This window comes from Phyllobates terribilis, unplaced genomic scaffold (genome assembly GCF_046119375.1).
Source record: "Phyllobates terribilis strain yellow unplaced genomic scaffold, ASM4611937v1 Scaffold_8__6_contigs__length_399053987, whole genome shotgun sequence".
NCBI classification, from domain to species: Eukaryota; Metazoa; Chordata; class Amphibia; order Anura; family Dendrobatidae; genus Phyllobates; species Phyllobates terribilis.
In genome coordinates this window covers 293,581,407-293,609,143 of record NW_027362768.1, presented here as the reverse complement: position 1 = coordinate 293,609,143, position 27,737 = coordinate 293,581,407, and the positions used below count along the sequence as shown (strand labels likewise).

General features: G+C 51.4%; 1 protein-coding gene across 4 annotated transcripts in view; it reads left to right on the top strand.

Annotated features, from left to right (window-relative positions):
- Positions 1 to 27,737, top strand: part of LOC141157324 (ankyrin repeat domain-containing protein 54-like) — a 436,436-nt gene that overhangs the window by 333,709 nt on the left and 74,990 nt on the right. The gene's annotated exons all lie outside the window — the stretch shown is intronic.

Genomic DNA, 27,737 nt, shown 5'->3' with positions numbered 1-27,737 from the left:
TCTGCAGCCTTGTGCCCTGCAGCCCCAGCCAGATTAGTATTAGCATATTTTTTGTAGCCTCATCTATTGAATTGTGGGTTACCTTCCTGCATTGTAATAGCTACAAAAAGTCTGTGATACTATCGGTTTTACATCTTTGGGCACATCCAGTGTCTTTTTGTGAAAAAAAATGTAAATAAAGTTCACCAAACACTCCACTTTACAGTTGTGTAGGCCACATTAGCTCATATTAAAGTCTAGTCCACACTTTAGAAAATTAGTGTTTCTTATTCCTGTTAGCAGCTGTTCAGGTATAAGCACACTAAGCCCTTAGTACTTTTCTGCCTATCTTTATCAGTCTACCAAGAGGAAGAAGGCAAGGAGTAAGGCGCATGAGCGTGGAGTTTCTGCAGGGAGAGGACGTGGGGATTCTGTGCCTGCTGCGGGCACCAGTGACTCAGCATCCCCCAGTTTTACCAGGCAACAGTCCTTTATGCGCAGCTTTGTAGGAGGTCGCTCTACCCCACTGCTGCGGGAGGACCAAATTGAAGCCGTTGTCGGATGGATGGCAGCTAACGCATCGACTTCAATTAGTTCCAGATCCTCTCAGGTCCTGAGCACTGAAGAGCACCCATCTGTCTCTTCACCACCTGCCAAATTGCCCAGGCAGTCAGAGAGCCCTGGACAGGAGCCATCTCTACTTCTGTTCTCTGAATCTCTTGGCTTGGAAAGAGGGGGCCAGCCAAGCAAAATTCTAGAATTAGAAGAAGAGGTAGTATGCAGTGATGCGCAACTGCTTTGTCTCTCTGAATCTGAAGAGGCGGGAGGGCCAGTGCCTATGGTCAGCACACCTCAGTACGCATCTGATGATGAGACTCAGGTGCCACTTTCTGGTACGTACTGTGCTCTCGAGACTACCCAGGAGAAGCAGTTGTTTCAAGAGGGTTGTGTAGATGATGAGGTCCTTGACCCATCATGGCGTGAGGTACAGGAAGGTGGTGGGAGCAGCTCTGAGGAAGAGATTCCCCGAACGGCCCAGAAAGGAGGGAGAGGGAGGGGGCAGACTTGGTTGCCTATAGCCTCCACTTCGGCACCCATTAGGAGCATGCATCTTCCAAAACCCAAAACTGGCGCTCCCAACACTTGCAGTGCCTGGTCCTTTTTTGACACAGTTGCAGATGACATTTGCTTTGTCAATTGCAAGCTGTGTAATCAGAAAGTGAAAAGAGGGAAAAGTGTCAGCAACCTCAATACCACAAATATGTGGAAACATGTGCGGACCAAGCACGTGGTGGAGTTACAAAAATACACTGAAGACCTAGGCCAACCTACAGCGCCACCTACCACCTCTTCAGCTCGTGTTGTAGCCTCTTCCTCCAGCTCACACACAGCTGGTTCGGCTTCCTCACAGGATCGCCATGGAAGAACCTCTGGCACTGTTGTACAGAGACACAGTGTCATTCCACACACAGCACCACGTTCCCTGTCATCCTCACACTCCCAGGCCAGTCTACAGCCATCGTTAGCACAGGCATGGGAGGAAAGGCGCCCATACTCGGCAAACCACCCCATAGCACAGGCTCTGAATGCTGGCATTGCAAAACTACTGTCCCTTGAAATGCTATCATTCAGGCTGGTGGAGACTGACACCTTCCGTAACTTGATGGCATTGGCAGTCCCACAATACAACGTGCCCAGCCGCTTTTATTTCAGCAGGCAAGCCGTCCCTGCCCTGCAACAGCATGTGGAGGGAAAAATTAAACATGCGCTACAAAACGCCGTCAGTAGCAAGGTCCACCTGACCACCGATGCGTGGACAGGGACGATACCTTTCCCTCACTGCCCATTGGGTAAATGTTGTGGAGCCGGGTACTGATCTTGAGAGTGGCGCTGTACGTGTTCTGCCAACTCCAAGGATTGCAGGAATCCAGTCTGTAGACATTGACTCCTCCTCGTACTCCAGTTACTCTGAATCAGCGCTGCAGGAGCCGTCACGGTCTACCTCCACATCGACCCGTGAACACCTGTTACGACCGATATGAGCACAGCCGTGGCCAAACGTTAACAGGCCGTATTGAAATTAATTTCTTTGGGGAATCGAAGCCACACAGCGCAGGAGCTCTTGAATGCCATCAAGCAGCCGAGCGACGTGTGGTTTGTGCCAGCGAATCTCCAGCCAGGCATGGTAGTATGTGACAATGGCCGAAATCTGGTTGCAGCTCTGGGCCTAGGCAACCTCACTCACATCCCATGTCTGGCACATGTGCTCAACTTGGTCGTGCAGAGTTTTTTGAGGGACTATCTGGATCTTGATGCACTGCTGCACAAGGTCCGCATAGAGTGCGCTCACTTGCGGCGTTCCAGCATCGCAAGATCGTGCATTGCAGCTCTGCAGCGCCGATTACGCCTTCCAGAACATCGCATCATATGTGACCTACCCACCAGGTGGAATTCAACGTTACATATGTTGGAGAGGTTGTGTGAGCAGCAGGCAGCAGTAATGGAGTACCAGCTGCAGCAGGCACAAACAAGTCGCACTGCGCGCCGTTCACACTTCACCACCACTGAGTGGGCCTCTATGAAGGACATCTGCCACGTTTTACGTGCCTTCGATTATTCCATGCAGATGATGCACTAGTCAGCGTGACTATCCTCCTTATCTGCCTGCTTGAAAAAACACTGCAAGTGACGCGCCCCTGGGCCTGAGTCGCGCAGCGTTGCGCACGCGGGAGCCTACCCGGAGCCGGATCTGATAGGGGTAGTAGTCTCGTGGCGGTGACCCGGTCCGTGCCCAGGGAGTCAAGCTGAGTGGCAGAGTTTAGCAGAAGATGGTACGGTGTTCGACTACGCCACCCGTTGAATGCGGCTATGAGGCCGCCGCTGCAGGGCAGACTGCTGAGGCCGGTGGTACGATTGTGCAGCGTAGATGGTATAACCGCCAACGGGAGGGGTATGGCCTCAGGGCAGCCGACGTGTTTGAAGGGGGTAGCAGAATAGCATGCAGGTAGCATGAACCACTCAGAGACGGTGCGGTGTAGTTCAGGGTCTTTACTGATGGCAAAGGTAGACCCTCCCGGAGTACTGGCTAGCGATCGGGGCCTGGTCAGTCCGTGAGCAGATGGAATCTCCCCTGGCCAGGTGGAGTTGTAGGCCTCCCCAACTAATCGTACTCTTCTGGCTACCTTGCTAGAGGCTGGTAAAAGTAACCCACGTCCCTGAGTGTACCGTGTGGTGCTCACCCGTATGGCCGGTGACTGGGGGCCTTCTGGTAGCTTCCGCTCCACGACGGCGGTGCTGGTCCCTTGCGTGTGACCGTGCCTTCGGGTTTCTTGGCCAGAGGACCTGAAATCCCCTGCCGGGCGGTTTCTGCTGCTGGGTAAGGATTAGTCCCCACAGCCTCGGACTCCGGGTCCGGTCAGAACTCTTCAATCAGGGCGAGCTCTACAGCTTCCAGCCCCTGATCCCTTTTAGCACTGCTCCCACTGAGCTCCTGATCTTTCTTTCCTATAGCTGCTCCTCTCCAGACCAGACTATGTCTCTGTCTGGGACTCCTCTTCTTCTCTTTCTCTTCTCTTTCTCTTCTCTTTCTCTTCTCTTTCTCACTAACCCTGCCTCAGCCCTAGTTTTATATAGGGGAAGTTCTTCCCCTCCCAGGACTGGGCAGGAGGTGTGGCATGCATAGGATTCCTGACCAGGAGACCTCCCACCTGCTCACAGACGTAATATTGCTATTACTGTGGAAACCAGACCCCTGGGGTGCCACATTCCCCCCTAGTGAAATTTAGCACTCCGGGACTAAACATACTTTTGTAAACATAACAAGTTATAAACAGAAACAGTACAATAAAGAAAAACACATTAGGATGGTCACGGCGTGTCCGCAACCGGGTGCAGTTTTTGAAGAAAACCAAGGGTGTCCATTTCACCAAGGAACAGGGAGCCGTAACCAGGTAGGGGTATGTCCTGCCCCGAGTCCTTAACAGTCTTTAGTCCATTCCTGGGTTACGCTCCAAACATATGTACAAAGGATTCCGGATAATCCCTAAACGACACCTATAAAATAACTAAAAATACACAATTATTTACAGGCAACAATAAACAGATAAATACAAATAAAACAGTTGAGCAGTTTAAATCCTCCAACGTACGGGCAACTGGCCTCTAGTGGCTCTAGTGGACCTACGGAGCTTACTGACTGGTCCTGAGCTACAAGGTGTAGGAGCTGTCAAAGGTAAACTGGGCAGCTGTCTACGGGCTCTTTGGCTCACTAGGGGTACGGCAGGCTCACTATAAGCAGAGGGTTGATCCTCCTGGTCTGCTTGTGTGGGGTCTTCTGCCTCCTGGACCGGCTGCTCTTCCAGCTCTACCTGTTTCTCCGTAGGCACTTGGGATGCTGGTTGGAGGAAGGTGAGGACGGGTACCACAACAGCGCCATTTACTTGAGTCCAAGACCGAGGGAAGTCTCCGAGTACAGTACTAACCATATCCTCCCTTTCCTCTACGGGTTGAGGATTTTCTTGATCTTCTTCAGGGTTTCGTAACTGCTCGGGACACTTCTTCAGATGATCTCGGGATACAATGGCTGTGGTTTCTCCTCCATCCTTACTGATTGTGCAAACTTTCGGGTTCTCATGGCTTGAGGGCAGTACGGTGTACGGGTCCTTCTCCCACTGGTCGTCCAACTTGTGGAGCCGTCTCTTCCTCTTCAAGACCTGCTCTCCAGGTACCAGGGGAACAGCGGGAGCATATTGGTTGTAAGTCTTCTCCTGTCTTTCTCTAGCTTGACAGAGACTTTGCTCCATGCTCTCCTGTACTTTCCGGTACTGCTGCTGCCTCTCTGTGTCCCAGTCTGCTTCTGGTGAAGTGTCCTCGGGTGTCAGGACTCCCATCTCCAGATCAACAGGGAGCTTACCAGGTCTTGCTCTCATTAGGTAAGCCGGGGTACAGTTGGTAGAACCTACCGGGATGTGGTTGTATAGGTCCACCAGATCAGGCAGTTTCTCAGGCCACAGATTGCGTTCTTCCAGGGGCAATGTTTTCAGAAGGTCTATCACCGCCTGGTTCATTTTCTCACAGAGTCCATTGGTTTGCGGATGATAGCGTGTTGTTCTTATCTTCCGGCAGCCATACAGAGTGCAGAACTCCTGGAAGACTTCCGCTTCAAAGGCAGGTCCTTGGTCCGTCAGCACCTGCTCTGGGTATCCGTGTGGACGGCAGAAGTGCTGCTGTAAGGCTCTAGCTGCTGTTTGAGCCGTTAAGTCCTTGACCGGGACCACCACCAGGAACCGGGAGTAATGATCTACGATTGTGAGGGCGTAGACATACCCAGATCTGCTTGGAGCCAGTTTCACATGGTCCAGGGCTACCAGTTCCAGTGGCTGTCGGGTGATGATGGGCTGCAAGGGAGTCTTCTGGCTGGCACGGTCCTTCCTTCTTAGGTGGCACGGTCCACAGTCTCTGCACCACCTCTCGATGGTTCCTCTCATGCCTACCCAGTGGAACCGCCCGCGCAGCAGGAACTCCAGCTTCTTCCATCCGAAGTGCCCAGCTCCGTCGTGGTATGCCTCCAGTACCATAGCCGCGTCTCTTCTTGGCACCACTACTTGCCAGATCAGTTCATGCGTCCGGGAGTTAACCATTCTGCGGCACAACTTCCCCTTGTAAAGGAACAGTCGACTCTTCTCAGCCCACAGTTGCTTGGTCTCCTCCGGAGCGTCTGGGTCAAGGCGGGCATCTGGCTGAGTCAGCATCTCCTTCACCAGTCGGACGGCTGGGTCACTGTCTTGCGTTTCCGCCCAGTTGTAATGAGGTAAGGGGTTGAACGTAGCGGATTGCTTACCCCTTACACGGTGGGAATACTGGATAGTCCCATGACGGTGGAACGCGGGGAGCTCAACTTCTTCCAATTCCTCTGGATCTTCCCCTACGTCCGGTAGGTTTGGCATTCTGGACAGGGCATCCGCGTTGGTATTGGAGCGTCCTGCCCGGTATTTGATCGTGAACTCATAGTTGGACAGGCGGGCCATCCATCTCTGCTCCAGGGCACCGAGTCTTGCCGTATCCAGGTGTGTCAACGGGTTGTTATCCGTGTACACGGTGAACCGGGAAGAGGCGAGGTAGTGCTTAAAGCGTTCGGTGACTGCCCACACCACTGCCAGGAATTCTAGCTTGAATGAGCTGTAATTCTCAGGGTTTCTTTCGGTGGGTCGCAGTTTTCGGCTGGCGTAAGCAATTACCCGTTCCTTCCCCTGCTGGATCTGGGACAGTACGGCTCCTAGCCCGATGTTACTTGCGTCGGTGTAGAGGATAAAGGGCTGGCTGTAATCAGGGTACGCCAGGATTTCATCCCCCGTGAGGGCCATCTTCAGCTGGCGGAAGGACTCTTCTTCCAACTTCTCCCATCTGAAGGGCGGCTTCTGGTTCTTGGCCTTCCTGGACTGGCCTATCAGGAGGTCCTGCATAGGAGCTGCCTTTTTGGTGAAACCGGGAATGAACCTTCGGTAGTAGCCTACCAACCCGAGGAACTGCCGCACTTCCTTTACGCTGGAGGGGCTTGGCCATTCCTTAATTGCTGTGATCTTATCAGGGTCGGGAGCCACTCCGTCAGCACTCATCACGTGTCCCAGGTACTGCACCTTTGGTTTCAGGAGGTGACACTTGGAGGGTTTCACCTTTAGGCCGTAGTTTGCCAGGGCTTCGAACACTTCTGCCAGGTGTTTCAGTTGGTCCTCGTAGGTCTTGGAGTAGACGATTACATCGTCCAGGTATAACAGGACCGTCTCGAAGTTTCGGTGTCCCAGACAGCATTCCATCAACCGTTGGAAGGTTCCTGGTGCGTTGCAGAGTCCGAACGGCATGCAGGTAAACTCACTAAGTCCCATCGGGGTGGTGAATGCGGTCTTCTCCCGGTCCACCTCTGCTACAGGAACCTGCCAGTACCCGCTAGTGAGATCCAAAGTAGAGAAGAAGTTAGCAGATTTTAAAGCAGCCAAAGACTCCTCTATCCTTGGTAAGGGGTACGCATCTTTGTGCGTGATACGGTTGATTTTCCGGTAATCTACACACATTCTCATGGTGTTGTCTTTCTTTTTAACCAAGACCAGTGGAGCTGCCCAGGGGCTACAGCTATCCCTGATTACCTCAGCCTCCTTCATGTCTCTAAGCATCCCCTTGGCGTGTTGGTAGTGTGCAGGGGGTACGGGTCGGTATCTCTCCTTTATGGGAGGATGGTCTCCCGTGGGGATATGATGTTCTACCCCTTTTACTCGCCCGAAGTCTAACGGGTGTTTACTAAACACTCTCTCGTACTCTTGAACCACCCGATAGACTCCCTGTTTCTGGTGTGAGGGAGTGGAGTCAGTACCCAAATGTAGTTGCTGACACCAGTCCTCTATTGTTTTCTTAGAGCCGTTACCTTCCTCTGGATGAAATGGAGGCAAGGGTTTCACGGACTGTACAGAATTTTGATTGATGATATACAATTTGGCTAGCGTAGCATACCGGGGCAGGTACACTTCCCTTTTCCCGATGTTTATTATGCGAACGGGCACCCTCCCATGGCGTACATCAACCACCCCCCGTGCTGTCAAAATGATGGGCCTACTGTCTGAGTAGACGGGTTCTACCATTGCTTGGTAGTCTCTACCTCTTAGACCAATAGCTGCCCGGCACCAAATCATCATTTCACTCTTTGGGGGCATGGCAATAGGGAAAGGGTCACACATTCTCACGCTACCAATCTCACCACCGGAGAGTTCCACCTGTTGCCGCCGCATCAGTCCCCGGATCTCTTTTTGGAGCACTCGCTGCTGGCCGGAGCTGGCGTTCTTGGCAATCTGCTGTAAAATGAAAATCACCTCTGCAAGACAATTTTCAATCACATTAGTTCCTAGAGTTATCTTTGGGTGACTCTCGCGCTTGTCAATGTCTACAATGATCAGTCCCTGTGCTGCCAGTTCGACTCTACCGACTTTAATGGTCATCTCTTTGAATCCGATCTGTGGCACGGGTTGACCATTGCTTGCGATGATACTCAAGTCGTCGTCAGGGTAGCGGGTTATATCCGAGTCATTCCAGTACTGCTTAAAGAGCACGTACGGGATGGTGGTGACCTGTGACCCGGTGTCAAGTAGGGCACTCATAGGAATGCCATCCAGTACTACAGGCAAGACTGGACGTCCTCCCACGTATTTGTCACGCCAGTTCGATGGGCCTGGTGATCTTATTCCCAGGGGTTGGCCCTCTACCCCAGGTTGTGCCAGTTTAAAGGACAGTACCTTGCCATATGCCCGGGTTGATTGCAGCGGCGGCAGATGGGTTGTCCGTCCTCGTTGTATCGGTCGCTGGGTCTTCCTCTGGCCGGTGGGGTCCTCCTTGGTCGACGCCATGGGATGTCCTCCGGTCCGGATGCCAGCTGGATCTTCCCTGGAGCAGCAACCTGTAAAGACTGCACAGTTCGGGTTAGCGCAGCAACGCTTTTAGCTAGCTCTTGGACCTGATGGTGCAGGTCTGGAGCCGGGTCATTGTTCAAAGCCTGCGCATCAGCTCCCACAGGCCCTGCCGACAAGGGCGCCACCTCCTGGTGGTAAGCGGTAGTAGGGCGCCTGTGGGTCACAACGCCACCCGGTGCCGGTTCTCGGAGCACCCGAATGGCTCTGTCCTTGAACTGTGCAAAGTCCAGATGAGGATCCTGTAAGGCCATTGCCCGCAACTGGGTTCGGTGGGCATTGCAATATAGTCCCTCTATAAATTGTTCGGTCAACAGCCTGTCCTCGTTTCTCACGCCGTCAGGGTCGGTCTGCTTAATGGCTCTCAGGGCCTCTTGTAGGTTTAGTGCATAGTCCCTTATATTCTCATGTGTTCGCTGTTTGCACCCATAGAATATAAGCTTAATCTCAGCTGAGGTGCGGGTATCAAAGGTGTCCTTCAGCCGGGTTAATATCCCTGCTACAGTCCTCCTCCCAGGTGGCCAGGACTTTACCTCCCTTTGGGCTGCCCCGGTTAGTTGGGCCACCAGGATGCTCACTTTTTGCTCTTCTGTGAGGGGGTACACCTGGAAGAGGCTATCCAGCTTTTCTCTAAAGTCATTCAGGGTATGTGACTCCCCTGAGTACTGGGGTAGCCAGGCTGCCCCCGGGATATAGGGCATCGTGAAAGGCATGACCGCTGCAGCGGTGGCGCTGGCGGTGGCTGTGGCAGTGAAGCTCTCCTCCGTATCCGACATCCTCCTCCCCCCTAGTGGACCGTGGCCTACCTTGCGATGATCCTCTTCCGTAGGCCGCGGCTCCGCAGTGGATCGTCAGGGTCAAGGACCTTCCGTCGCGCTCCTGTGACGTCGGCGTCTGCTGGGCTCCTTCCAGGACCTTACGCAACGTCCGGACGTGAGGCGGAGCTTCAGTTCTCGCGCGCTTTCGGAGTCCACGCCCCTCTTCTTCCCGCGCGGCGTCTTCAAGATGGCGTCCAACGGCGGGAAAACTCCACGGATGGCGGGAAGAAGGCAGAAGATGGCGTCCAATGGCGGGAAAACTCCACGGATGGCGGGAAGAAGGTAGAAGATGGCGTCGGATGGCGGGAATCTTCACCACAGGTAAGTTTGAAAGTCTCTTTTTCAGGCACGCAGTACCCGGTGGTTGCGGGCACGGAATCCTGCCGACTACGCCAAAGTTGACGCGCCCCTGGGCCTGAGTCGCGCAGCGTTGCGCACGCTGGAGCCTACCCGGAGCCGGATCTGATAGGGGTAGTAGTCTCGTGGCGGTGACCCGGTCCGTGCCCAGGGAGTCAAGCTGAGTGGCAGAGTTTAGCAGAAGATGATACGGTGTTCGACTGCGCCACCCTTTGAATGCGGCTATGAGGCCGCCGCTGCAGGGCAGACCGCTGAGGCCGGTGGTACGATTGTGCAGCGTAGATGGTATAACCCCCAACGGGAGGGGTATGGCCTCAGGGCAGCCGACGTGTTTGAAGGGGGTAGCAGAATAGCATGCAGGTAGCAGGAACCACTCAGAGACGGTGCGGTGTAGTTCAGGGTCTTTACTGATGGCAAAGGTAGACCCTCCCGGAGTACTGGCTAGCGATCGGGGCCTGGTCAGTCCATGAGCAGATGGAATCTCCCCTGGCCAGGTGGAGTTGTAGGCCTCCCCAACTAATCGTACTCTTCTGGCTACCTTGCTAGAGGCTGGTAAAAGTAACCCACGTCCCTAAGTGTACCGTGTGGTGCTCACCCGTATGGCCGGTGACTCGGGGCCTTCTGGTAGCTTCCGCTCCACGACGGCGGTGCTGGTCCCTTGCGTGTGACCGTGCCTTCGGGTTTCTTGGCCAGAGGACCTGAAATCCCCTGCCGGGCGGTTTCTGCTGCTGGGTAAGGATTAGTCCCCACAGCCTCGGACTCCGGGTCCGGTCAGAACTCTTCAATCAGGGCGAGCTCTACAGCTTCCAGCCCCTGATCCCTTTTAGCACTGCTCCCACTGAGCTCCTGATCTTTCTTTCCTATAGCTGCTCCTCTCCAGACCAGACTATGTCTCTGTCTGGGACTCCTCTTCTTCTCTTTCTCTTCTCTTTCTCACTAACCCTGCCTCAGCCCTAGTTTTATATAGGGGAAGTTCTTCCCCTCCCAGGACTGGGCAGGAGGTGTGGCATGCATAGGATTCCTGACCAGGAGACCTCCCACCTGCTCACAGACGTAATATTGCTATTACTGTGGAAACCAGACCCCTGGGGTGCCACACAAGCACTAAGGGAGGAGGATTTGGAAGAGGTGCAGGATGAGGAGTCACAAATGCCATCTGCTTCTGTACAGTCTGCGCAACGTGGTTCCTCACAAAGGCCTAGGCAGGGGACACTTTGTGAGGAGGATGAGGAGGAGTCAATGGAGGAGGAAGACATCTCTCCAGAGGAATGGAGGTACACAATGCTCTAGTAGTCAGTATCTAGAGCCAGGGTGGGGTGATGCAGAGCAGGCAGAGATCACGCCTGAAGCAGGGGACAGCGTTTCTTGGCCAGTTGGCAGTCTGCAGCACATGGTTGATTTCATGCTGTAGTGCCTGAGAAACGACCGCCGCATCGCCCACAATCTCAACACGGCTGATTATTAGGTGTCCACCCTCCTAGATCCTCGCTACCGGGACAACTTACAAAGCCTCATAACACCGTTGAACCGGGAGCGTAAAATGCGGGAGTACCAAGACACACTGGTGCATTCCATCATGTTCTCCATTCCACCCGAGAGCAGTGCTGCTAGTGCTTTACAAAGCAGCTCAGTGCGTCGAGGCAGTGGAGGAAGCTCTGCACAAAGAGGGAGCAGAACCAGCGCCTCAGCACAAGGCAAGACCAGTATGGCCCAAATGTGGCAAAGTTTTGTGTCCCCGCCACAAATGTCTACACCATCACAGACGGCTCCAGTCAGCAGGAGGCAACGTTTCCGTCAGATGGTGACAGACTACATGTCTTGCCCTCTCAGTGTACTCCCAGATGGCTCTTCCCCCTTCAAGTTTTGGGTCTCTAAGCTGGATACATGGCCAGAGCTTAGCCAGTATGCATTGGAGGTGCTGGCTTGCCCTGCTGCTAGTGTATTATCGGAACGCGTCTTTAGTGCCGCAGGTGGTGTACTAACAGACCGTCGCATGCGACTATCCTCCGATAACGTTGACCGGCTTACTTTTCTGAAAATGAACAAGGCCTGGATCTCGCATGACTTTGCCAGTCCTCTTCCAGATTAAATAATTGGTTGTCAACAGTATCCAGGTCTCCTGTTGTGTTCATGTTTCTACCACCTGAAATGTAATCCCTGGGCTCCAACACCGCTAGTTGCTGCTCAGAAGTGCTGTCTGCATAGTCAACATTTCTCCAGTATTATTGGGGTTCAGTAACGTCAGCTGATCCCCTGCTGTGTGTCCGGCAATTTCTCCTGCTCTGTCCACATTGTCACTAACACTGATTTTAAAGTTGCTCCAATTAGGCCTCTGTCTGGCTCCTCTCTGTTTTCAGTATTTACCCTGGGTTCCAGCACCGCCAGCTGTTTTCCTGCAGTGTCTTTGGCACCGGTACTCCCTCCAGCCCATCCTGGTTCCAGCACGCCAGTTGTTTCCAGGTAGTGTCAACGTCACTTTGCCTCCAATACGTTGTCCTGTCGTGTTGCGGTCGGGTTAGCCGACTCTATGGTGCCTGCAGTTTAGGTGACTCCTATGTGAGCTGCTGGATCTGGCAATGAAGGCTGGTTCCATAGTGCCAATAGACAAGCACCCCCTGTAGGACTGTGGGTTTCGGTAACTCCGGCCGGCTCACGGCCTTGCAACTTTTTTTTTCATGGGTACCTTCCGCTGCCCATCCGAGTTCCAGTACCATCAGCTGGTTCTCGGCAGTGCCTTTGGCTTAGGTGCCTCCTTCTCGGTATCCGAGTTCCACCAACGTCTGCTGGTCCTTGGTAGTGGTTTCTGGCACAGGTACATCCTGCTTAGTAACCGGGTTCCAGTACCGTCAGCTGGTCCTCGGTAGTTCCATTGGCTCTTGTACCTTCTGCTACCCATCCAGGTTCCAGTACCGTCAGCTGGTTCCAGGCAGTGCCTCAGCCTTCTTGTACCTTCTGCTACATTTCCAAGTTCAAGCTTTTTGAAATGGTTTTTGGTAATCACTCTGGATCTCCCTGACGAGGACCCCGAAGACGAGGACCCTGAAGACCACCCCGAAGACGACGAGGATCCCCAAGACGACCCCGAAGACCACCCCGAAGACGACGACCCTGAAGACGACGACCCTGAAGACCACCCCGAATATGAGGACCCCGAAGACGGCGACCCTGAAGACCACCCCAAAGAAGACCAAGAAGATGACCCTGAAGAAGATGACCAAGAGGACAAAGAACAAGAAGACAACCACCAAGATACAGAAGAACAAGAGACAGAAGACCAAGAAGCAGAAGAACAAGAAGCTGCAGAACAAAAAGCAGAACATTAAGCATAAGACTAAAAATCAGAGCAAAAGATATTATCTAAATTATAAGCAGAAGAAGACTAAGCAGTGTATGGGGTGAGTCTGTTCCTCCTCATGGTGCCCCTGGAAAAGACCTGCTGCTGCAGGCCAAACTGAACGCGGACAAATCCTGTTGTAAATCTTTTGTGACAGGCAGAACGGAAGGTGTAATCTTCAAACTTTCATAGATAACAATTACAGCAATGCCGGTCACAAATAAGAATATGATGAAGAAGTAGAATATGAAGAAGAAGAATAGTTGAATAAGAAGAATATGAAGAATGTGAAAAAAAAGAATAATAGGAAGAAGGTGAAGAAGAAGAAGATGAATAAGGTGAAGAAGAAGTTGATGAAAAAGATGCTGCTGCTGAGGATGATGAAGGAGAAAGTGTGGGAGAAGTAAAAAAGAAGGTGAAGAGCATGGAAGTAATGAAACATAAATATCTGACAAAATATAAAAAAGCTTAACATAGTCAATATCTTTGTAATTCCGAACGTCTTAAAAAAAATATTAATTCCTGCTATTCCATTTGATTGGGCTAAACCTCTATGCCTTTAATGTCTCCTCCACCTCCCCCAATACATTCTACATTATTCTTAGTTGTTTTCCTTCATGTAGAATTAACCTACAAGGAAAGAAAGGGTTTATTTTCATTCCGATATTTGTGTCCCATTGACTTGCATTGGTTTCCGGTATCGGAATCGGCGATATCCGATATTTTTTGGGTATCGGGCTGATCTAATCCGATCCGATATTTCTCGATATCGGAAGGTATAGCTCAACACTAGTAATAAACGCTCAGTACTGCTACATAAAAATCTTAAAATATTTGCAACAGAGTCGATGGGATGTCAAGATTAGATTACCAGGGGGTGTGGCCTGCAAGACAAGGTGGCAGCAGCTTAACTGCATAGCTCCAGCCAGCCAGGATTAAAACCAGCAAAAAGCAGCACACAGCATCGTCCTACAGCCTATTACCTAACAGCCAGTGGCGGCAGAACACCCAGGGCCCATGATGACCAGGGGAAGGTCTCAAAAAAGAGGATCCCCGGCAAGATTGGAGGCTTTCTTCCAGAGGGGACAAACAACAAGAACAGTGAGTAAGATGGCACCTGCCTCTCCTGCAACTTCTTCACACTCCTCAGGGGGAGAGGAAGCAGAGAATGTGAAACACAGCAGCAGGGATAATGAGCCCACAGCACCAATGACAAGGGCAGATATGCAAGAATTTCTGGCTGCAATTCGCTCCTCCATGAGGGAAGATATGCAGGCAATGTTGCAGGAGATAAAATGGGAGATTACTTCCATAGGGGATCGCACTTCCCACATTGAAAACAAGATGGAAGAATATGCCAGAACGATCAATGCCTTGGTAGATGAAAATGAGGCACTTAGGGAAGAGATGTCTCGAGTCACTGATAAAGTTTATGACTTAGAAGATAGATCCAGACGTAACAATGTGAGGCTTAGGGGAATCCCTGAAGAAGTGCCAGATAAGGATCTCTCTGAGTTCATGCGACGCTTCCTGGTGGCTGTATTACCTGAGGTTGCCCCTAATGAATTAATGGTGGACAGGATTCACAGAACACCGAAGCCGAGACACGTAGATCCTACCCTGCCTAGAGATACCTTGGCACACATTCATTTCTTCACTACAAAGGACATGTTCCTATACCAATTAAGGAAAACCCCCAGGCTGCCTGAGGAATTTCAAAATCTGCAGGTCTTTCCAGATATTTCTGCGGCTACCCTGGCAAAGAGAAGAGAATTTGCCCATGTGTGCAGGGCATTGAGAGAGGCCGGCATACGGTATAGATGGGGATTCAACCCAGTAAAACTACTAATACTCCGTGACAGTGGCGTGGTAGCGTGTTTTACCCCTAAACAAGGGGAAGAGAAATTGGTTTCCTGGAAGATTGCCTATGTTCCTAGACAACCTGCTAAGGGCAAGAAAATTGCGTAGAAATGGGTATCGACCTGAAAGAGAGGCGAGGACGCTATCCTGGCTGAGATGGAGCTGTTAGAGGATTGCTGACCTTTTTTTTTTTCCCTTTGTTCTTGTTGTTCGGCGGAAGCCTTCTAGTTGGTGATCCTCTGGACTGTGAGAAATCTTGCTGAGTGACAGCGAGATTTGAAAATCTCACGGGACCCCGTGGTCAGATTTATGTCTGAAGAATTTACTTTTTTGACTGAAGTTTTCTCTATGTTTTTTTCTGCGGACTTTTTTCCGCTGTGTTTTTTCCTTCTTTTTACAGTTTTTATTTTTTTTCCAATTTAACTTGAGGTATATTTCCCCTATTGATGTAACTGCTGATCGTTCTAAGAACATATGTGCTTTTTTCAGTGAATGGCTCATGAGGGGTAATGTTGGGTGGGTTGGGGTGGGGGAGGGGGAGGGGGGAGAGAAAAATTGGATTTTTGTATGCGGCTCATAACAATTTCCTCCTTTATGTGTAACTATGAGTATACAATTTCTCTCGTTGAATGTGAAAGGGTTAAATTCACCTGCCAAACGCTCTATGTTGTGAAGGGAGGTGAGGAAATCGAAGGCAGACATTGTGTGTCTGCAGGAGACGCATTTATTGGCAGCTGATAATCATAGATTGCATCAGGCACAATTCCCCCATATATTCTTTGCAAATGCCCAGACTCAGACAGCAGGAATCTGTATTATGATAAAAAATTCGGTGGCCTTCCAGAACATTCAGATGTGTGCAGACCCCATGGGTAGATACTTGGTGTTGGTGTGTACATTGAATGGGACCCCTCATACGATTTCAGCACTATACGCCCCAAATTCTGCCCAGCTCCCATTTGTGCGAAAAGTCCTCTCTACCATTTCAACACTTAAACAAGGGGAGGTTATTGTATGCAGGGATTTTAACATGCCAATGGATGGTACTTTAGACTGCTCATCTAGATTGGGTCGCCCTCGGAGAGAATTGGGCAAGTTGGTCCATGAATTTGGTCTGCACGATTTTTGGAGATACTCTCATGTCAGTGAAAGGGACTATACTTTTCATTCTCTCCGACATGGGTCACATAGTAGGATTGACTTATGTGGCACCCCAGGGGTCTGGTTTCCACAGTAACAGCAATGTTATGTCTGAGAGCAGGTGGGAGGTCTCTTGGTCAGGGATCCTATGCATGCCACGCCTCCTGCCCAGTCCTGGGAGGGGAAGAACTTCCCCTATATAAACCTAGGGCTGAGGCAGGGTTAGTGAGTAGAGAAGAAGTAGAGACAGAGAAGCAGATATAGGAAAAGAACATCAGGAGCTCTGTGGGAGCAGTGCTACAAGGAGTCAGGGGCTGGCAGCTGCAGAGCTCGCCCTGACTGAGAAGTTACCACCGGACCCGGAGTCCGAGGCTGTGGGGACTAATCCTTACCCAGCAGCAGAAACCGACCGGCAGGGGATTTCAGGTCCTCTGGCCAAGAAACCCGAAGGCACGGTCACACGCGTGGGACCAGCACCGCCGTCGTGGAGCGGAAGCCACTAGAAGGCCCCGAGTCACCGGCCATACGGGTGAGCACCACACGGTACACTCAGGGACGTGGGCTACTTTTACCCGCCTCTAGCAAGGTAGCCAGAAGAGTACAATTAGTTGGGGAGGCCTACAACTCCACCTGGCCAGGGGAGATCCCATCTGCTCAAGGACTGACCAGGCCCCAATCGCTAGCCAGTACTCCGGGAGGGTCTATCTTTGTCACCAGTAAAGACCCTGAACTACACCGCATTGTCTCTGAGTGGTTCCTACTACCCCCATCATCCACGTCGGCTGCCCTGAGGCCATACCCCTCCCGTTGGGGGTTATACCATCCACGCTGCACCATCCTTCCACCGGCCTCAGCGGTCTGCCCTGCAGCGGCAGCTCCATAGCTGCATTCAACGGGTGGCGTAGTCGTCCTACATCTACTGCTACTACTCAGCCACACAGTTTGACTCCCTGGGCACGGACCGGGTCACCGCCACGAGACTACTAACCCCAACAGGCCCGGCTCCGGGTAGTCCCCGCGTGCGCAACGCTACACCAAGTAGGCCCAGGGGCGCGTCAGCTTTTGGCGTAGTCGGCAGGATTTCGTGCCCGCAACCACCGGGTACTGCGTGCCTGAAAAAGACTGTTCAAACTTACCAGTGGTGAAGATTCCCGCCATCCGTGGAGGTTTCCCGCCATCCGGCGCCATCTTCTACCTTCTTCCCGCCATCCGCGAAGTTTTCCCGCCATCCGGCGCCATCTTCTGCCTTCTTCCCGCCATCCGTGGAGTTTTCCCGCCGTTGGACGCCATCTTGAAGACGCCGCGCGGGAAGAAGAGGGGCGTGGACTCCGAAAGCGCGCGAGAACTGAAGCCCCGCCTCACGTCCGGACGTTGCGTAAGGTCCTGGAAGGAGCCCAGCAGACGCCGACGTCACAGGAGCGCGACGGAAGGTCCTCAACCCTGACGATCCACTGCGGAGCCACGGCCTACGGAAGAGGATCATCGCAAGGTAGGCCACGGTCCACTAAGGGGGGAGGAAGATGTCGGATACGGAGGAGAGCTTCACTGCCTCAACCCCCGCCAGCGCCACCGCTGCTGCAGTCATGCCTTTCACCATGCCCTATTTCCCAGGAGCAGCCTGGCTACCCCAGTACTCAGGGGAGTCACATACCCTGCATGACTTTAGAGAAAAGCTGGATAGCCTCTTCCAGGTGTACCCCCTCACAGAAGAGCAAAAAGTGAGCATCCTGGTGGCCCAACTAACCGGGGCAGCCCAAAGGGAGGTAAAGTCCTGGCCACCTGGGAGGAGGACTGTCGCAGGGATACTAACCCGGCTGAGGGACACCTTTGATACCCGCACCTCAGCCGAGATTAAGCTTAGATTCTATGGGTGCAAGCAGCGAGCACATGAGAATATAAGGGACTATGCACTAAACCTACAAGAGGCCCTGAGAGCCATTAAGCAGACCGACCCTGACAGCGTGGGAAAAGAGGACAGGCTGTTGACCGAGCAATTTATAGAGGGACTATATTGCAATGTCCACCGAACCCAGTTGCGGGCCATAGCCTTACAGGATCCTCATCTGGACTTTGCACAGTTCAAGGACAGAGCCATCCGGGTGCTCCGAGAACCGGCACCGGGTGGCGTTGTGACCCACAGGCGCCCTACTACCGCTTACCACCAGGAGGCGGCGCCCTTGTCGGCAGGGCCTGTGGGGGCTGATGCGCAGGCTTTGAACAATGACCCGGCTCCGGACCAGCACCATCAGGTCCAAGAGCTAGCTAAAAGCGTTGCTGCGCTAACCCGAACTGTGCAGTCTTTACAGGTTTCCACTTCAGGGAAGATCCAGCTGGCATCCGGACCGGAGGACATCCCGTGGCGTCGACCAAGGAGGACCCCACCGGCCAGAGGAAGACCCAGCGACCGATACAACGAGGACGGACAACCCATCTGCCGCCGCTGCAATCAACCCGGACATATGGCAAGGTACTGTCCTTTAAACTGGCACAACCTGGGGTAGAGGGCCAACCCCCAGGAAAAAGATCACCAGGCCCATCGAACTGGCGCGACAAATATGTGGGAGGACGTCCAGTCTTGCCTGTGGTACTGGATGGCATCCCTATGAGTGCCCTACTGGACACCGGGTCACAGGTCACCACCATCCCGTACGTGCTCTTCAAGCAGTACTGGAATGACTCGGATATAACCCGCTATCCAGATGACGACTTGAGTATCATCGCCAGTAATGGTCAGCCCGTGCCACAGATCGGATTTAAAGAAATGACCATTAAAATCGGTAGAGTCGAACTGGCAGCACAGGGACTGATCATTGTAGACATTGACAAGCGCGAGAGTCACCCAAAGATAACTCTAGGAACTAATGTGATTGAAAATTGTCTTGCAGAGGTGATTTTCATTTTACAGCAGGTTGCCAAGAACGCCAGCTCCGGCCAGCAGCGAGTGCTCCAGAAAGAGATCCGGGCACTGATGCGACGGCAACAGGTGGAACTCTCCGGTGGTGAGATTGGTAGCGTAAGAATGTGTGACCCTTTCCCTATTGCCATGCCCCCGAAAAGTGAAATGATGATTTGGTGCCGGGCAGCTATTGGTCTAAGAGGTAGAGACTACCAAGCAATGGTAGAACCCGTCTACTCAGACAGTAGGCCCACCATTTTGACAGCACGGGGGGTAGTTGATGTACGCCATGGGAGGGTGCCCGTTCGTATAATAAATATCGGGAAAAGGGAAGTATACCTGCCCCGGTATGCTACGCTAGCCAAATTATATACTATCAACCAAAATTCTATACAGTCTGTGGAACCCTTGCCTCCATCTCACCCGGAGGAAGGTAACGGCTCTACGAAAATAATGGAGGATTGGTGTCAGCAACTACATTTGGGTACTGACTCCACTCCCTCCCACCAGAAACAGGGAGTCTACCGGGTGGTTCGAGAGTACGAGAGAGTGTTTAGTAAACACCCGTTAGACTTCGGGCGAGTCAAGAGGGTAGAACACCACATCCCCACGGGAGACCATCCTCCCATAAAAGAGAGGTATCGACCCGTACCCCCTGCACACTACCAACACGCCAAGGGGATGCTTAGAGACATGAAGGAGGCTGGGGTAATCAGGGATAGCTGTAGCCCCTGGGCAGCTCCACTAGTCTTAGTCAAAAATAAAGACAACACCATGAGGATGTGTGTAGATTACCGGAAAATCAACCGTATCACACACAAGGATGCGTACCCCTTACCAAGGATAGAGGAGTCTTTGGCTGCTTTAAGATCTGCTAACTTCTTCTCTACCTTGGATCTCACTAGTGGGTACTGGCAGGTTCCTGTAGCAGAGGCGGACCGGGAGAAGACCGCATTCACCACCCCGATGGGACTTAGCGAGTTTACCTGCATGCCGTTCGGACTCTGCAACGCACCAGGAACCTTCCAACGATTAATGGAGTGCTGTCTGGGCCACAGAAACTTCGAGACGGTCCTGCTGTACCTGGACGATGTCATCGTATATTCCAAGACGTATGAGGACCACCTGAAACACCTGGCGGAAGTGTTCGAAGCCCTGGCAAGCTATGGCCTAAAGGTGAAACCCTCCAAGTGTCACCTCCTGAAACCAAAGGTGCAGTACCTGGGACACGTGGTGAGCGCTGATGGAGTGGCTCCCGACCCTGATAAGATCACCGCAATTAAAGAATGGCCAAGTCCCTCCAGTGTAAAGGAAGTGCGGCAGTTCCTCGGGTTGGTAGGCTATTACCGCAGATTCATCCCCGGTTTCACCAAAAAGGCAGCTCCTATGCAGGACCTCCTGATAGGCCAGTCCCGGAAGGCCAAGAACCAGAAGCCACCCTTCAGATGGGAGAAGTTAGAAGAAGAGTCCTTCCGCCAGCTGAAGATGGCCCTCACGGGGGATGAAATCCTGGCGTACCCTGATTACAGCCAGCCCTTTATCCTCTACACCGACGCAAGTAACATCGGGCTAGGAGCCGTGCTGTCCCAGATCCAGCAGGGGAAAGAACGAGTAATCGCTTACGCCAGCCGAAAACTGCGACCCACCGAGAGAAACCCTGAGAATTACAGCTCATTTAAGCTAGAGTTCCTGGCAGTGGTGTGGGCAGTCACCGAACACTTTAAGCACTACCTCGCTTCTTCCCGGTTCACCGTATACACGGATAACAACCCGTTGACACACCTGGACACGGCAAGACTCGGTGCCCTAGAGCAGAGATGGATGGCCCGTCTGTCCAACTACGAGTTCACAATCAAATACCGGGCAGGACGCTCCAATACCAACGCGGACGCCCTGTCCAGGATGCCAAACCTACCGGACGTAGGAGAAGATCCAGAGGGACTGGAAGAAGTCGAACTCCCCGCGTTCCACCGTCATGGGACTATCCAGTATTCCCATCGGGTAAGGAGTAAGCAAGCCGCTACGTTTAACCCCTTGCCTCACTACAACTGGGAGGAAACGCACTGACAGTGACCCTGCCGTCCGACTGGTGAAGGAGATGCTGACTCGGCCAGAGGCTCGCCTTGACCCAGACGCTCCGGAGGAAGCCAAGCAACTGTGGGCTGAGAAGAGTCGACTGTTCCTTTATAAGGGGAAGTTGTGCCGCCGAATGGTTAACTCCTGGACGCATGAACTAATCTGGCAAGTAGTGGTGCCACGAAGAGACGCAGCCGTGGTGATGGAGGCATACCACGACGGGGCTGGACACTTCGGATGGAAGAAGCTGGAGTTCCTGCTGCGCGGGCGGTTCCACTGGGTAGGCATGAGGGGAACCATCGAGAGGTGGTGCAGAGACTGTGGCCCGTGCAACCTAAGAAGGAAGGACCGTGCCAGCCAGAAGACTCCCCTGCAGTCCATCGTCACCCGGCAGCCGTTGGAACTGGTAGCCTTGGATCATGTAAAACTGACCCCAAGCAGAAGTGGCTACGTCTACGCACTAACCATCGTGGATCACTACTCCCGGTTCTTGGTTGTCGTCCCCGTCAAGGACTTAACCGCTCGAACAGCAGCTAGAGCCTTCCAGCAGCATTTCTGCCGTCCACACGGGTACCCGGACCGAGTGTTGACAGACCAGGGACCTGCCTTTGAAGCTGAGGTCTTCCAAGAATTCTGCACTCTGTATGTCTGCTGGAAGATAAGGACGACACCCTATCATCCGCAAACTAATGGACTTTGTGAGAAAATGAACCAGGTGGTGATAGATCTTCTGAAAACATTGCCCCTGGAAGAACGCAGTCTGTGGCCTGAGAGGCTGCCCGACCTAGTGGACCTATACAACCACATCCCGGTAGGTTCCACCAACTGTACCCCGGCTTACCTGATGAGGGCAAGACCTGGTAAGCTACCTGTTGACCTGGAGATGGGAGTCCTGACACCCGAGGACACTTCACCAGAAGCAGACTGGGACACAGAGAGGCAGCAGCAGTACCGGAAAGTACAGGAGAGCGTGGAGCGAAGTCTCTGTCAAGCTAGGGAAAGACAAGAGAAAACTTACAACCAGTATGCTCCCGCTGTTCCCCTGGTACCCGGAGAGCAGGTCTTGAAGAGGAAAAGGCGGCTCCACAAGTTGGACGACCAGTGGGAGAAGGACCCGTACATCGTACTGCCCTCAAGCCACGACAACCCAAAGGTCTGTACCATCAGTAAAGACGGAGGGGAAACCACAACCATTGTATCCCGGGATCACCTGAAGAAGTGTCCCGAACAGCTACGGAACCCTGAAGAGGAACAAGAAGACCCTCGACCCGTAGAGGAAAGGGAAGATATGGTTAGTACTGTGCTCGGAGACTTCCCTCGGTCTTGGACTCAAGTCAATGGCGCAGTTGTGGTACCCGTACTCACCTTCCTCCAACCAGCATCCCAATCACCTACGGAGCAACAGGTAGAGCTGGAAGAACAGCCGGTCCAGGAGGCAGAAGACCCCACACCAGCAGACCAGGAGGATCAACCCTCTGCTTATAGTGAACCTGCCATGCCTCTAGTGAGCCAAAGGGCCCATGGACAGCTGCCCAGTTTACCCTTGACAGTTCCTACACCCTGTAGTTCGGGGCTAGACAGTCAGCTCCGTAGGTCCACTAGGGCCAGTTACCCGCACGTTGGAGGATTTGAAGTGTATAAGTTGTTTTATTTATGGTTACCTGTTTTTCTTGTTACTTGTAAATAATTATGTGTTTCTAGTTATTTTTAGGAGTCCTTGGTGGATTTACCGGGAATCCTTGTACAATTGGTTGGAGCGTAACCTAAGAATGGACTAAAGACTGTTAAGGACTCGGGGCAGGACAGACCCCTACCTGGTTACGTCTCCCTGTTTTGGTGAAATGGACACCTTGCTTTTCTTCAAAACTGCACCCGGTTGCGGACACGCCGTAACCATCTTTATGTGTTTTTCTTATTGTATTATTATTGTTTATACCTTGTTATGTTTTTCTAAAAATATGTTTAGTCCCGGAGTACTAAATTTCACTACGGGGGAATGTGGCACCCCAGGGGTCTGGTTTCCACAGTAACAGCAATGTTATGTCTGAGAGCAGGTGGGAGGTCTCTTGGTCAGGGATCCTATGCATGCCACGCCTCCTGCCCAGTCCTGGGAGGGGAAGAACTTCCCCTATATAAACCTAGGGCTGAGGCAGGGTTAGTGAGTAGAGAAGAAGTAGAGACAGAGAAGCAGATATAGGAAAAGAACATCAGGAGCTCTGTGGGAGCAGTGCTACAAGGAGTCAGGGGCTGGCAGCTGCAGAGCTCGCCCTGACTGAGAAGTTACCACCGGACCCGGAGTCCGAGGCTGTGGGGACTAATCCTTACCCAGCAGCAGAAACCGACCGGCAGGGGATTTCAGGTCCTCTGGCCAAGAAACCCGAAGGCACGGTCACACGCGTGGGACCAGCACCGCCGTCGTGGAGCGGAAGCCACTAGAAGGCCCCGAGTCACCGGCCATACGGGTGAGCACCACACGGTACACTCAGGGACGTGGGCTACTTTTACCCGCCTCTAGCAAGGTAGCCAGAAGAGTACAATTAGTTGGGGAGGCCTACAACTCCGCCTGGCCAGGGGAGATCCCATCTGCTCAAGGACTGACCAGGCCCCAATCGCTAGCCAGTACTCCGGGAGGGTCTATCTTTGTCACCAGTAAAGACCCTGAACTACACCGCATCGTCTCTGAGTGGTTCCTACTACCCCCATCATCCACGTCGGCTGCCCTGAGGCCATACCCCTCCCGTTGGGGGTTATACCATCCACGCTGCACCATCCTTCCACCGGCCTCAGCGGTCTGCCCTGCAGCGGCAGCTCCATAGCTGCATTCAACGGGTGGCGTAGTCGTCCTACATCTACTGCTACTACTCAGCCACACAGTTTGACTCCCTGGGCACGGACCGGGTCACCGCCACGAGACTACTACCCCCAACAGGCCCGGCTCCGGGTAGTCCCCGCGTGCGCAACGCTACACCAAGTAGGCCCAGGGGCGCGTCACTTACTCCTAGTAGACAATAGAGCTCTCAATAGATGTATATCTGCGGAGGTTGGAACGATTACTTGGTCTGACCACGCACCGATCTACCCGTGTACATCTTGCGCACCAATTCAACCCAACACCACACTGGCGACTAAACACCTCTTTATTATTGAATGACTCTATAATGACAAAAGCAACAGCAGAATTGACATCTTATTTTGAATTAAATGACAATGGCACAGTTTCCAACGAGACTTTATGGACAGCGCACAAAGCGGTGATACTGGGAGTCTTCTTACAACAAGCGTCACAATTGAAAAGAAAGAGGAAGCAACATAGTAATGACCTCCTGACTGAGTTGAAAAAGCTAGAAATATTAAATAAAACCTCCCCCTCACCGGCTACCACTGAGGCCATATATCAGCTCAGATTTAAACTGCGCTCTGATATGCTGGCAGTATATGAATATAACCTCCGCAAGTTCCAACTTAGTCACTATGCCATGGGAGATAGGCCGGGAGCCGTTTTGGCCAGGCGGGTCAAGAAAAGGGCTGCAAAATCCAGAATAGATCATCTACGGGACTCGAAAGGGTTGATAGCCAGAAGTCCGAAGGACATAGCTACAGTCTTTGCTGCATACTATAGATCTTTATATAACCTAAAAGATGATGTTGATACCCCACAGCCACAACAGATATTGATCAATATTTGAGTGATTTGAAGCTCCCGAAGGTTTCCCGGGAACAGTTACAAATATTGAATGCCCCCTTCACAGAAGTAGAACTGAAAGATGTTATTAATTCATCCAAATGTCACAAGACCCCTGGCCCAGACGGCATGGCTAATGAGTACTATCGTGGTTTCCAAAAAATTCTTACCCCATACCTTATCAGGTTATATAATACCTGGAGAGACTCGGGAAAGGTAGCAGTACCTAATTTGGAGGCTACGATCGTCAAATTGCCTTAGCCTAGAAAGACCCCCGATTCTCCAGGTAATTTTAGACCAATAGCACTTTTGAATAGTGATGTAAAGATCTTTACCAAGCTCTTTGGCTGTTAGACTAAATCGTGTCGTTCCTTCCCTGATATCCTCGGATCAAGTTGGTTTTGTAGCTGGTAGGGAAGCTAAAGATTGTACGAGGAGGATGTTGGATCTGATCAGATCAGAGTGGCAGAGTTGAGCGACCTCCCCAGTGCACTCCTGTCGCTAGATGCTGAGAAAGCGTTTGATAGGGTGCACTGGGGATACCTTAAAAGTGTTTTGCTTAAATTTGGACTAAAAGGACCTATTCTGTCTGCTATTAACGCATTGTACTCCACTCCTTCCGCTAAGGTTTTGACGTCTGGTTTCCTCTCTGAATCCTTCCCCATAACAAATGGGACATGGCAGGGCTGCCCCTTATCTCCAGTCATATTTGCTTTATGTATGGAGCCCTTGGCTGAAAAGATTAGAAATAACTCAGAGATTTCGGGCATCTCGGTGGGGGGGGGTCCTCCCACAAAATCGGTCTTTATGCAGACGATGTGGTTATCCCGTGCACTGATCTGGACAGGTCCTTCTCTGCCATTATGTCCGATCTCAAAACGTTTACGAACATCTCGTATTATAAACTGAATGTAGCTAAGATGGTTGTCCTGACGATTTTTGTTCCGTTGTCACTTAGGCAAAGACTGGAAGGGGCATACCCTTTTCAGTGGGCGCAGGAAGGAATGACGTTTTTGAGTATCAGCTTAACCCTTTCAAAACAATTAGTGGAAATAAATTTTACTAGACTGATAAATACGGTGCGGGAGGAGCTGGCGGTATTACAAAACGTTGTTGCATCGTGGATAGCCAGGATAAATATTTTTAAAGTGAAGGTCCTTCCAAAAATGTTATACTATTTTAGGTGTATCCCAATTAAAATCCCTTCTAAAATCATAAATACCCTTCAAAGACTGGCTAATAATTACGTTTGGGACAATAGGAGACCGAGGGTGTCTGGTAGACTTTTGTATTATCCATATGACATGGGAGGGATGGGCATGCCCAATCTCATAGCCTACTATACAGCGGCGGTCTTGACGGGAATCAGGGACTGGTGGAACATGGACAGTGGCCACAAATGGTTGCAAATAGAGTACTTACTTGCCCGAAACCATTCTACCAGATTGATATTGGAGACAGAAGTAGTGAAGCGAAGCACTATGGTCGCCGTGTTACCAACATCGGAGGCTACTATGCATTGTTGGAGGAATTTGGCATCCAAACTGCTGTTACTCCCCAGGACTGAGATCTCTTTACGAGCTCTAGAATATCATATTCCATATATTAACCTTCAACGTTGGGTGACAGCTGGAGTTCAATCGCTAGCAGACCTGTTGGAGGACAATGTAATAATTCCTTTTGATAAACTAGTTATGAGATTCCCGGACCTACGGCCCTTGTTTTACCAGTATTGCCAAATAAGGCATTTACTTCACTCTACACAGACATCCCCCTTTTTTATTCTACCTAAGGATAAAAGAGCTATGGGTTATTTTCTCCACTCTAAGACCGGTTCTAAGGGGGTTTCTATACTTTATAGGGCTCTAAACGACCCAGATCTGGACGATAAATTGACGTATATGACTCGTTGGGAACGGGATCTAAGAATTTCGACGGACCCTCAGGACTGACGGGATGGTTTGGATGAGGTCCAGCGAGTTTCGTCGTGTTTAAACCACCTAGAGCAGCTTAAAAAGACGCACATGAGGTGGTACTACTACCCGGCACAGATGGTACACTTCGGGTCTGAATCATCATCTTTATGTTGGAGAGGATGCAATGGGGAAGGCTCGTTGGGCCACATGTGATGGTTTTGTCCAAAACTTCAATCACTATGGGGGGCATTGGATAATTTGATATGGGATGTACTGGGGACTCACCTGGAGATAACACCTAGTATGGGAATACTTCATATAGGATTAATGGATGTCCCCTGGGAAATTAGAGGAATTTTGTCACATATTCTGATCGCAGTTAGATCAGCTATCGCGGCTAAATGGAAAGGAATGGGCATCCCTACGGTGGGGGAGATAGTGACCAGACTAATCACGAACTGTCAATATGAAAGGGCTCTGGCACACACACTCAAGGCAAAGAAGAAAACTGATAAAATATGGGAACCTTGGATAAACAGCCCATTGTTTATACATGGGAACGTTGAGGAAGCGGGATATTTTGTGCGCCGTTCTGAGTTTGGGTGACGCGCGGGACGATTCTGGGCCCCTCTCCCTACCTTGCACCTCCGATCTTGCAATAGAGAAAATATGAGCCATGCGACATTCACAGCTCACAGTGAGCTTGGTGCCTGTAGGCGGGTGTATACTGCGGAGGAGGAGCCATTTTCATTTTTTTGCATAGTGTCAACCTCCTAGCGACAGCAGCATACACCCATGGTCCTGTGTCCCCCAATGAAGCGATAGAGAAATATGAGCCATGCGACATTCACAGCACTTACGGATATAAATTATTTCTCACAACCATCTAATATATGGGGAGTTTAATGTAATTAATCCATTTTTTTTCTTTTATGGATATGTATTTTCCTTTTATTTTATTTTTATACTGTTCATTTTGTACATTTTGTAAGCCCAGAGGTTGGGGCACAGTTTTGGGCATATGTTGGCCCTATAGATTGTATGTTCTGATTTTTGTGCAAAATTCAATAAACACATTGTTTAAAAAAAAAAAAGGATTAGATTACCTAAGATTAGCGTGCCTACACAAACTACGTGGTGCAGAAAACATGGCTAAAGGCAGAAAAACATTTACTCTGTAAACTGGTTTTGAAAGTTTTTAGATTTTTTATTAAAACATTTAAGTTCACTTG